Source organism: Sus scrofa, chromosome 13, assembly GCF_054392235.1.
Source record: "Sus scrofa isolate SSC_HxYL_T2T_F1_AM1 chromosome 13, Sscrofa_HxYL_maternal_Yorkshire_Landrace_v2.0, whole genome shotgun sequence".
NCBI classification, from domain to species: domain Eukaryota; kingdom Metazoa; phylum Chordata; class Mammalia; order Artiodactyla; family Suidae; genus Sus; species Sus scrofa.
In genome coordinates this window covers 211,996,087-212,008,088 of record NC_139395.1, presented here as the reverse complement: position 1 = coordinate 212,008,088, position 12,002 = coordinate 211,996,087, and the positions used below count along the sequence as shown (strand labels likewise).

The window sequence follows — 12,002 nt, the reverse complement described above, 5'->3', positions numbered from 1 at the left end:
GTGATCACTGCAAGATCAGTTGCAAAGTTGCCACGTTTTTCCATCTATCTTCCATTTGTCTGCCTCATCATTTCTCTGGGAAAAATTTTCAGACCCCAGAGAAGAACCATTCATTGCTTGAAAGCATGAAATCATTTTCTCCTTCTGGATTTTTTTCCCAAAAATATTGTTTTAGATGATGAGTTTGGACTCTCCCTTGTTATCTGTCCCATGAGTCGCTCGAGCATAGATCTCCGGAACAAAATAGCAGTGGAATAAGCTGCCTTCTGGCTTTCCTCTTTGCACCTAAGGAAAAAGATATGGCTAATTTTAATGTTAAGCTTTACAAAGAAAAGAGGTTTTTTTTCTTTCTGCCACCTCTCCATTAGAGGGACAATAGTTGCTAAGCTTTTCATTGTGCTAATTTTGGAATACTGTCATTATCAAATTGACTGTGGTTCCCAAAGTATTATTAGCTGCTGTGTGTAATTCATATTAACCATGTATAGTACCTAGAGTTTGAACAGTAGCTGCAGAACATACATAATCATCTGAGTTTGCCAATAGCTTTACCCAGCTGTATACAATTTCAGTCTCCCTGCTTGCCCCTGGGTTCTTGGGAAATCCACATGCCTACTAAATTTTGTTTTTACTTTTTTTTTTTTTTTTTTTTAGCTATGCCCAAGGTATGCAGAAGTTCCCCCGGCCAAGAATAAAACCCACACCACAGCAATAACGAGATCCACAGCAGTGACAACACCGTATCCTTAACTCACTGAGCCACAAGGAAACTCCTTACATTTTTTTCTGACTATGAAAGAAATCTCATAAAAGTGATTTTATTTTTGTATATTACATAACTATGATGTGTGTAATATATAATTACCCAAGTTGATAAATTACATAAAAATAATCCTATTCATTATAGAAAAATCTTAAAAGCTCATAAAAACTGAAGAAAAAATGAAAAACATCCCCAATCCCATAGATACAGCTGCCATGATCATTTTGGTATATTTTCTAGATATATTTTTCTTCTGGAAATTACATGTAAATAGACTCAGGATCTGCATAAAAATAAACACACACATTTTTTTTTTTTAATTTCCAAGGGATTTTATTACAGTAAATGTTAAGTAATTGAAGCACGGAGAAATGTGTGCCATACAGTTAATAAGTTGTTTTACTTGGGTTTTTTTTGTTTGTTTGTTTTATTCATTAAATAAACTTTCTGTTTCCTTTTTATGGCTGCTTTTGCGGCATACGGAAGTTCCCAGGCTAGGGGTTGAATCAAAGCCACAGCTGCCAGCCTTCGCCACAGCCATGGCAACACTAGATCTGAGCTGCATCTGAGAACTGCACAGCAGCTTGTGGCGATGCCAGATCCTTAACCCACTGATCAAGGCCAGGGATTGAACCCATATCCTCACAGATGCTATGTCAGGGTCTTAACCCACCAAGCCACAATGGGAACTCCTGTTAAATAAACTTTTAATTTTGGAATAATTTTAGGTTTAGAGATAAGTTGCAAAGATTTTAGAATGCTCCTGTTTATTCCTCACCCAATTTCTTCTGTTTGTAACATTTTATATAACCAAGAAACACACATAATTATAGAAAATACAGTTAGGAGCTTTCTTTCTTTCTTTCTTTCTTTCTTTCTTTCTTTCTTTCTTTCTTTCTTTCTTTCTTTCTTTCTCTCTCCTCTCTCTTTCTTTCTTTTTTTTTTTGTCTTTTTGGGGCTGCACCTGTGGCATATGGAGGTTCCCAGGCTAGGGGTCGACTCAGAGCTATAGCTGCCAGCCTACATCACAGCCATAGGAACGCCAGATCCAAGCCGCATCTGTGACCTACACTGCAGCTCATGGCAACGCCAGATTCTTAACACACTGAGCGAGGCCAGGGATTGAACCCACATCCTTATGGATGCTAGTCAGGTTCATTAATCACTGAGCCATGACGGGAACTCCAGAAGCATGCCGTTTCTTAATCTGCTCTGTCAGATTAATAAATATCCTCATATGTCATCAAACATTCTTGAAAAAGTGTCACTGTTTTAACGAGGTAGCAAGGTAACCAGCAGGACCATTAAATGTGTTAGGTTCTAGGGAAAGTTTTGATAGTGCATAATTAGAAAGCTGCTTCCAGAAAAGCTCAGGTCATGGGAGGAGGGCTACCCTCTGGTGAGGAGCCCTACCCAGGTGCACCCCACCCTCCAGCTTGGCATTTGCCCTGGTGCCCCAGGCAGGCTCCACTCCAGGTCTGTGACATCAGTGGTGGAGCCTGGTTTAGCCTCAGCAAAGGAGATTCTGTGTGCGAGCTGAAGGAGTCCAGGTGTTATCATTTCTGGCCTTTGTTTTACACATTACAATAGAAATACACTCTTACTGGAGAAAACATACATAAGAAGAAGCAACAAGCACTAACACACCCTCCCAGAGGTAATGGCTGTGAACACATTGCTATCTTTGGGATCATATTCTTTTGCAATCTGCATCTCCACTGATATCATGAGCATTTCCCCCTAGTATTTAATATTCTCCTACATTTTTCCCAGTGATTCTGTGGAATTCTATCCTATAATTGTACTGTATTTATTTAACTCCAGCTCATATTTTGGGGCGATTAGGATATTTCTAGCTTTTTCCTATTATGAAGTGTACTGCAGTCTTATATGTTTTTTTCCTAATTTATATTTTCTATTGTACTATTTTTTCATAATATATTGTTACGATAAAGGGTGCATTGAAGGAACAAGCCTTGTTATTTGCCCAGGAAATATCCTCAAAGGCAGAATTAATGGGTTAAATCAATGTCCTCCATTGGGGTTTTCCTGAACGAGGTTTTGCAAGAGCCACAGAAAAATCAAATTGAATTTCACAGCCCGTGGAGGAGGATCCATGGTGAAAATGTGACTGTCTGAAGAAAAGACCGACCCCTTGTCATGGCTTCGGGAAGTCACTGAATGGAAGTTTCTGTTTAGTCAACCGCGTAGCTACCCAGGGGCTCCCACACGAGGAGATAGGTGTGTACACATGTGGGGTGTTGAACAGGTACACTGGCACCCGGGAGCCTCCCAGGACTTGGCTGAAAGGTGATCAAAATAAAAACAAGGAGGAAAAAAGGAGCCATCGCCAACCGTCATGTGATGGATCAAAACTCCTCCTGCTATAGTGAGATATCAAACCTGCTCAAGACCATAAACAAGATACAAGCAGTTTTGGGTTTGTTTTCTGTGTTTAACTTTTTAGGGCCATACCCTAAGGCTAGGGGTCCAGTTGGAGCTACAGCTGCCGACCTATGCCATGGCCACACAACACAGGATCCAAGCCACGTCTGCAACCTACACCACAGCTCACGGCAACGCTGGATCCTTAACCCACTGAGGAAGGCCAGGGATCGAACCCACAACCTCACGATTCCTAGTCAGATTCCTTTCTGCTGCACCACAATGGGAACTCCAATGCAAGCAGTTATAGGTAACACCAAACTCTTCTTTCTCACGCAGACCTGGCATTCGACACTGTGGCTTTTACTGCTGTGTTTCTGGGCTCTCAATTCCAGTAGGATTTTGAGCCTGAGGCTGCTATGAACTTATTTTAATTGAGTTTACTTGAATGGTCTATAAATGATGATAATACTGTTCTCTTATTGAGTGGGTGTGGCTGTTTTATTTTTAAGTTTACACTAAGTAAGCCATGGGATTTGATATATCATTTTCTTTTCTTTTCTTTTTTTTTTTTTTTTTTTTTTTTTTACAGATTCCAAAAGCATTGCTCAGTTATAAGAGAAGACGATTAAAAAAGCCGTGCAGGAGAATAGAAGAAGCTAAATATATCTCAGCCTCTAACATCATGTCAATGAAAAGTAAAATTTACCAATTGGATAACACACATGTCTTGCACTGACCACTGTCTATACTTGGAGTTGGTAGTTTTCATTGATCGAATGCTGCCAAGTCCGTGATATTTCTAGCTATTACCTCCAATTTCTGGAAGGAAGAAGCCAAACAGTGAATGTCTTAACAGGAGTAAATGAAAACAGGTGCCAGGAAAACAGAAAGATGAATGTTAAGGTCCTAACATATGGCGACTAGAACTACCTTGGGTACCACATGGTCCTGTGGAACTGGCCCTCCCTGTATTGGACATGTGAGCATCCTTGCATTTCTTCTGCATTTTGTAGCCCTGGATATTCCTAGGCAACATCCTACTATCATTTCTTTATTTCAAAGCGTAAACTTACTAGCCCGAGGAGCTATTAGTATTGTGTTCACTATTAAATTCCCTGATAGAAGTTCCTTAGAAAGCTGGGAAGTCATTTCATTTCTGGAGTGGTTTTGTTTTCCCTTGGAGCACATGACTGGAGAGGTCAATTAGGATTGCCTTTTGGTCCTGGACTCTAAGAACTTCCCTTCCTCTCTTTCTTCTCCCATCTCTGTCCCCTCTTCCTCCCTCCTACCTTCATCTAGGGTTTGCCCCATTTAGGAGAAAGGGTGGAGTTAGCTCTGATCCCTGTGCTGGAGGACTTGCAAATGAGAGGGAAGGAGGGAGGGAGGGTAATGAGCGATCTAGAGAGGGGGAAAGAGGGAAGCAGCATTTGAGCCGAGGCTTGAAGGCTTGGTAGGACTCTGGCAGGTGGATGAGGACAGGGACGGATGCTGGGGTGGACAGGATGGTGGGAGGAAGTGGCAGAGGTGTGGGCGGGCGTGAGGGAGGGAGGATGGCATTGGCAAGAATGGTGGAGAGAGTGGAATGGGGTTAGGGTGTTCCAAGGAGTTGAGGATTATTGTGTTTGGATTATTGTGCAGGGATTTGGCTCATCCTCCTGATAAATGTTCATGAAAAGCTCTCGACAGAACGCAGCAGGTGTGTCGGGTGGAATATTTGCTTTTTTGAAGGGCTGCTGAACTTCCTATGGAGACGACGAACTACCCACGAGGTGTCTGTGTTACCCACGTATTTCACCCAAACACAGTCTAAAGAACACCTGGATAGAACATTTTACTTCTTACGGAGCTGGAAGATTAGTTTGAATCTATAATGAGTCTGTTTATATCCCCGAAGTAACACTGCGTGGTCTAGTCTGCTTTTAGAATATAAATAATAACTGCTTCACCAAAGACACCATCCCTGGGCCCACAGGGGGCCCTTGGGGTCTCAGAAGAGTTGCAAGATTAGAATCCCAAGTGATAACCTGAGATGGAATCAGAAAGGCGTTGACAGGCCCTGGAGAGCTGTGTAAGCCCCTTCCCACATGATGGGAGTGAGGCGATCCACTTTCAGAATAAAATGTGTGTGTGTGTTTGTGTGTGTGTGTGTGGGGATATGACATAGGCCAACAGTGGGTGCTGTGCTGACCCTCAGGAAACCAAGTAGTTTGAGGTAAATTGGGTTTTGAAGCTGAGGTCTCTTTCATACAGGTGCTATGCCCACGAACCAACATTTGTCCCTACAAACTAAAGCAATTTATTTTCAGGTCTTATTTCACCTATAAGATGAGCTAGGAAAATAGCACTGGGTTTTTGTATTAAAAAAGAGACTGTTGGAGTTCCCATCATGGCTCGGTGGTTAACGAATCTAACTAGGAACCATGAGGTTGCAGGTTCGATCCCTGGCCTTGCTCAGTGGGTTAAGGATCTGGTGTTGCCATGAGCTGTGGTGTAGGTGGTAGACGGGGCTCGGGTCCCATGTGCTGTGGCTGTGGCATAGGCCGGTGGCTGCATCTTCGATTAGACCCTTAGCCTGGGAACCTCCATATGCCGCAGGAGTGGCCCTAGAAAAGGCAAAAACACAGTTGACCTGGATGGACATGTGGGGCATTATGCTAAGTGAAGTAAGTCAGACAGAGAAAGACAAATGCTGTATGATATCACTTATATGTGGAATCAAAAAAAAAAAATACAACACACTGGAGACTCTAACAGAAAAGGAACAGACTCACAGATATATAGAGAACAAACTAGTGGTTACCAGTGGGGAAGGGCAAGATAGCGATAGGGGATTAAGAGACACAAAAGAGGTATAAAAGAAACTATAAAGAGTTCCCATTGTGGCTCATTGGGTTAAGGACCCGACATTGTCTCTGAGAGGATGTGGGTTCAATCCCTGGCCTCAGTCAATGGGTTAAGGATCCAGCGTTGCTGTCATCCTCAGCGTAGGTCACAGTGGTTGGCTTGGATCTGACGTGGATGTGGCTGTGGTGCAGGCCAGCAGCGGCACCTCCAATTTGACGCCTAGTCTGGGAACTTCCATATTGCTGCAGGCGCCGCCCTAACAAGAAAAAGATAAATAAACTGCAAAGATACAATGTTTAATACTGTTGTACGATGCAGGGAAACTTGTCAATATTTTGTAATACCTACTGATGGAGTATAACCTTTAAAGATTGTGAATCACTGTGTTGTACACCTGCTACATATAATAGGTGCATCAGCTATACTTCGATAATGAAGAAAAGACGACTTTGAGCCTCAAAAACAGAGGGAGAGAGTTGAAAAATAAAAATGAGAACACTGATGCTAAACTCCTTGCCACCCACTCCTTCCCTCTGTTTCTGCCTTCGTTTTAGTCTGTAAACCCTGTGATGAGGCAGCGTGGCTCCCTCCCCCACCCTGGGAATATTCCTGCTCTTGTTGGCAGATCCCGTTTTAGACATTCCCAGGGTGATTCCTTGAACGCGGGCTCCTGCATCAGAAGAGGCTTCTATTCTCACCCTTCTTCGTGGCGTTGAGATCATGTACAGGGACTTGGGGGAGCTTGAGTTTTACATTATGAATAAAAAAGGACCCATATTTTTTTTGAAGATTAGATTATACTTTATTGCCTCATGTTTCCATTTTTTTAAAATATAGTTGATTTGCAATGTTCTGTCAATTTCGGCTGTACAGCAAAGTGACATTTATACATATACATGCATTCTTTTTCTCAGATTATCTTCCACCACGTTCCATCCTAAGTGATTGGATATAGTTCCCTGTGCTACAAGGACCCATAATTTTTATATCCTCTCTCGCCACCAATCTCACCCCTGCCCCCATCTGGCCTTGCCCTCTTAAGTCTGCGGGAAATCTGTGCAGTCCAGGTGACTTTGAAATGGAACCTTGGGAAGTACGATCCAAGATGGATGTGATGCATTTGATTCAGTGTGGAAGAGTGTTAAATTAAAATATTAAAGCCGAGGAATTCCCGTTGTGGCTCAGGGGTTATCAACTCCGACTAGGAACCATGAGTTTGCAGGTTTGATCCCTGGGCTCACTCAGTGGGTTAAGGATCCGGTGTTGCCTGGAGCTGTGGTGTAGGTCGCAGACGGGGGTCGGATCCCGCTTTGCTGTGTCCCCGGTGTAGGCCGGTGGCTACAGCTCCGATTTGATCCCTAGCCTGGGAACCTCCATATGCCGCGGGTTTGGCCCAAGAAATGGCAAAAAGACAATAAATAAATAAATAAATAAATAAAATATTAAAGCCGAGTTTATGTGTTGGAAAGCCAGCCTGAGTTTACAGTTTAACCAAACCATACTGTCCTGGCAAATGGGTCAGAGCTCTGAAATGAGGATGGAGCTTTTGGTATTTGTCATGATCAGTTTGGCTTAAGTAGCTGGTGCTGCTTGTTTATCTTTCTGTAAACACAAGGATGCTTTCATAAGCTATTTGAAGACACAGTTTAAAGAGATTGGCTTTCTCAGCACTGGTCAGCTTGCTTATCTATCTACATGTCTGTCTGTCTATCTATCTATCTATCTATCTATCTATCTATCTATCTATCTACCTACCTATCTATGCAACACCTGTGTCATGTGGAGTTTCCTGGGCCAGGGATCAATCAGTTTTCTCATTTAAAGTGCAGGTTGAGGCATTCCCGTTGTGATTCAGCCAGTTACAAACCCCACTAGTATCCATGAGGATGTGGGTTCGATCCCTGGCCTCGCTCAGAGGGTTAAGGATCCAGCATTGTCGTGAGCTGTGGCAGCTGCAGCTCTGATTGGACCCCTCGACCCCTCGCCTGAGAACGTCCATATGCTGTGAGTGTGGCCCGGAAAAAAAAATACAAAAAAAAAAGTGCAGGTTGAAAACCCAAGGAGCAGGAGAGGAGCTGGGGTAGCACAGAAGGGGCCATTGGAGACGGTGGCTTGGGGTGGGGGGGCAGCAGTCATCCTCACGCAGCTCTAACTCACTGGGCTCTGCAGCTGGGCTACTCTGGCCACATTTTCCAATATTTCTAGAGAAATTCCAAATCTGGATTTTTACGTAAAATTTCCTAATTTTCCAGGGGAACATCTTTTTTTCTTCTTGTTCTTTCTTTTTAGGGCTGCACCTGTGGATGTTCCCGGGCCAGGGGTCCCATGGGAGCTGCAGCTGCCAGCCTACACCACAGCCATGGCAACATGGGTCCTATGTCGCAGCCTGTGGCAACGCTGGATCCTTAACCCACTGAGCAAGGCCAGGGATTGAATCTGCGTCCTCATTCCATGAAAGGTTCTTAAAACCCACTGAGCCATAATAGGAACTCCGGTAATTTCTAATTCATTTAAAACAAACACATGGCACACATCTGTAGCTGCCTTCAGGCCTCAAGCCACCTCTGGTTTAGCGACTACTGAAGACTTAGAGGCAGAAAAGTCACTGAAATCAAACCTCTGAATTCATCCCATACCTTGGCCTCATTATTCTCAATCAAGTGTTCTCCCTTGTGGACTTCAATAAACCACACACAGGCCCAGCCTCCACCCTAGACTAAACTTCAGGAGTGGGAATTAGTCATGTATCTGTTTTTTAAAAATTATTTTTATTGGCGTTCCCGTCGTGGCGCAGTGGTTAACGAATCTGACTAGAAACCATGAGGTTTCGGGTTTGATCCCTGGGCTTCCTTGGTGGGTTAAGGATCTGGCGTGGCTGTGGCTGTGGTGTAGGCCGGTGGCTACAGCTCTGATTAGACCCCTAGCCTGGGAACTTCCACATGCCGAGGGTGCGGCCTTAGAAAAGACAAAAAAAAAAAAAAATATTTTTATGGTGGTAAGTTATTCATAGCAAAATTCACTATTTTAACCACTTTTAAGTATACAGTTGAGTGGACTTAAGTTGATGTGCAACCATCACCACCATCCATAGACTTCTTCATCTTCCCAAGCTGAAATTCTGTATCCATTAGACAACAACTCTCCACTCCCACTTCCCTCCAGGCTCTGGCAACCACCATTCTTTCTGTCTCTAAGAATTTGACCATTCTAGGTACCTCATATAAGTGTAATTATGCAATATGGTGTCTGGCTTCTTTTTTTTTTTTGTCTATTTTGTAGGGCCTCACCTGCGGCATATGGAGGTTCCCAGGCTAGGGGTCGAATTGGAACTATAGCCGCCGGCCTACACCAGAGCCACAGCAATGCCAGATCCGAGCCCCGTCTGCGACGTACACCACAGCTCACGGCAACACCAGATCCTTAACTCACTGAGCAAAGCCAGGGATCAAACCTGCAACCTCATGTTTCCTAGTTGGATTGGTTTCCGCTGTGCCACCACGGGAACTCCTATGTCTGGCTTCTTTCACTAAGTATAATGCTTTTAAGATGCAACCAAGTTGTTGCATGGATCAGAATTCCCTTCCTTTTTATGGTTGAACACTATTCCACTGTGTGTGTGTGTGTGTGTATGTGTGTAAATATACATACCACATATTGCTGATCCGTTCATGCGCGGATGGACATTTGTGTTGCTTCTACTCTTCCGCTATTGTGATCAGTGCTGCTATGAGCCTCAATGTACACATACCTGTTCGAGTCCAGGCTTTCCATTTGGAACATAGCTGTTTTAAAAGTCCACTGATGGAGTTCCCGCTGTGGCTCAGCAGGTTAAGGATCTGACTAGTATCCGTGAGCATGAGGATTCCATCCCTGGCCTCGCTCAGTGGGTTAAAGGATCTGGTGTTGCCATGAGCTGTGACATAAGTCACAAACATGGCTTGGATCCAGCATTGCTGTGGCTGTGGTGTAGACTGGTAGCTGCAGCTCTGACTGGACCCCTAACCTGGGAACCTCCATAGGCCTTGGGTTTGGCCATTAAAAAAAAAAAAAAAAGTCCACTGATGATTCAGATGAGCCCCCTTCTTTCGAACTACTCTCTTCCCTGGTGGAGGGAAACCACACACAAAGTGTGGGCAGATTTCTGCAGGAGTAAAGAGAGCTTAGAGCAGTGTCATCTAACAGAAATATAATTCAAGACACAGATGTATTTTATTTATGTTGAAATTCAGATTTATTTATTTATTTATTTATTTATTTATTATTTGAAAGGAAGAGATGCAGGGCTGGCAAAACAGAAAAAAAGGAAAAATCTCACAAGCATATCACTTGTCCTCATTCATTTTAGTTTCCAAGTGTCTTCTTGCATTCAGACTAAACATTGTCTTTCTTTTTCTTTTTCTTTTTCTTTTTTAATAGCCACACTTGCAGCATATGGAAATTCCCAGGCTAGGACTGTAGCTGAGGCCGAAACCACAGCCATGGCAACTCGGCCCCAAGCCACATCTGCAACTTACGCCGAAGCTTATCGCAACGCTGAATCCTTAACACACCGAGGGAGGCCAGGGATCAAACCCACATCCTCACGGAGACAACCTCGGGTCCTTAACCTGTTGAGCCACAACAGGAACTCCTGAACATTGTCTTATTTATTTATTTTTAACGATTTTTATTTTTTCCATATATGGGATTTATTTTTCCATAATATATTCCATATATTTTTAATGATTTTTATTTTTCCACTGTTGGTTTACAGCATTCCATCAGTTTTCTGCTGTCCAGCAAAGTGACCCAGTCTCACACACACACACACACACACACACACACACACATTGTTTTTCTCACTATCCTGCATCATGCTCCATCACAAGTGACTAGAGTTCTCAGTGCTGTACAGCAGGATCTCACTGTCCATCCATTCCAAATGCAATAGTTTGCTTCTATTAACCCCAGATTCCCAGTCCCTCCCACTCAAAACCTTGTCTTTGAATGCGCAGACCTAACTTGATCCTTTTCATGTTTTTCAATACCCCAAATTAATCTTACATTTTTCATTTTCTCCTCCACACATATAGGTATATGCAATTTGAAACTTTCTAGGAGCTGCTTTAAAAGAAAAGGAAGAGAGAAAACTAATTTAGCAGTATATTTTATGTAACCATTTTGTCCAGATATTATCATTTCCACATGGAATCAATATAACAATTATAAAGAGCATTTCTATTCTTTTCTTCATACTAAGTCTTCAAATCCAGCGTGTCTTTTATACTTCCAGCAACGCTAGCTCACCTCAAGGCTAGCCCACCTCAAGGGCTTAATACCTACATGGGTCTAGTGGCTGCCATATTGAACAACACAGGCTTAGAGCAGTTCAAGAATGGCCACGGTCTTCAACCCAGCTACCAGCGGTGGGTTGTGAGAAACAGACCGTGTTCTTCTCCTACAGATGTAGAAATCCAGAAATCCCAAGGTTGCCTAAAAGGGGGGTACGTGTTTGCCATTTGAATCGGTTGATTTGGGTAGAGAGTGGGTTCATTCTTACAAGTCTTTCTTATGAACCCATTATAAGTATGGCTGAGAATATTGAACATAACCTTGAAAGGAGGTGTATGCAAGGACAGATAGAAGGGGTTGAGGAGAAAGGGCAGCTGAGGTCCCCGTTGTGAGCAAAGATGCTAAAGGATTCTCACAGCCCTACCAGACTGGTTCTCTCCTCTCTCCAGAAAAGATATCTGCAATATGCACCTTCCAAGAAGGATGAGACCCTGTTTATCTCATGGAAACAGGCACCCCTGTAAATTGTTGGCAGGATGGTTAACTTTGGGGGGGTAATTTGACAATAGCTATTGACATGTTAAATGCGCAAACCCTTTGACACAAGTGTTTTTCCAAGAATAATCTTAGGAAGGTTCTGCACACATGGAGAAATATATGAGCAAGGATGTTCATTCAAATATTGAAAACAACTGTTCATCCCTAAGGACTGGTGCAGTGAGTCATTGCATGTCCA

The 12,002-nt window shown here is 43.1% G+C and overlaps 1 long non-coding RNA gene across 2 annotated transcripts in view; it reads left to right on the top strand.

The window, feature by feature from the left end:
• LOC146397876 (uncharacterized) overlaps nt 1-4,625 on the top strand; it is a 29,694-nt gene extending 25,069 nt beyond the window's left edge. The window contains exons 2-3 of one of the 2 annotated variants that reach the window (XR_014825141.1): nt 3,231-3,458; nt 3,741-4,625. This is a non-coding gene — a long non-coding RNA (uncharacterized LOC146397876). The other variant, XR_014825140.1, reaches the window with a different exon arrangement.
• The last annotated feature ends 7,377 nt before the right edge of the window (nt 4,626-12,002 follow it).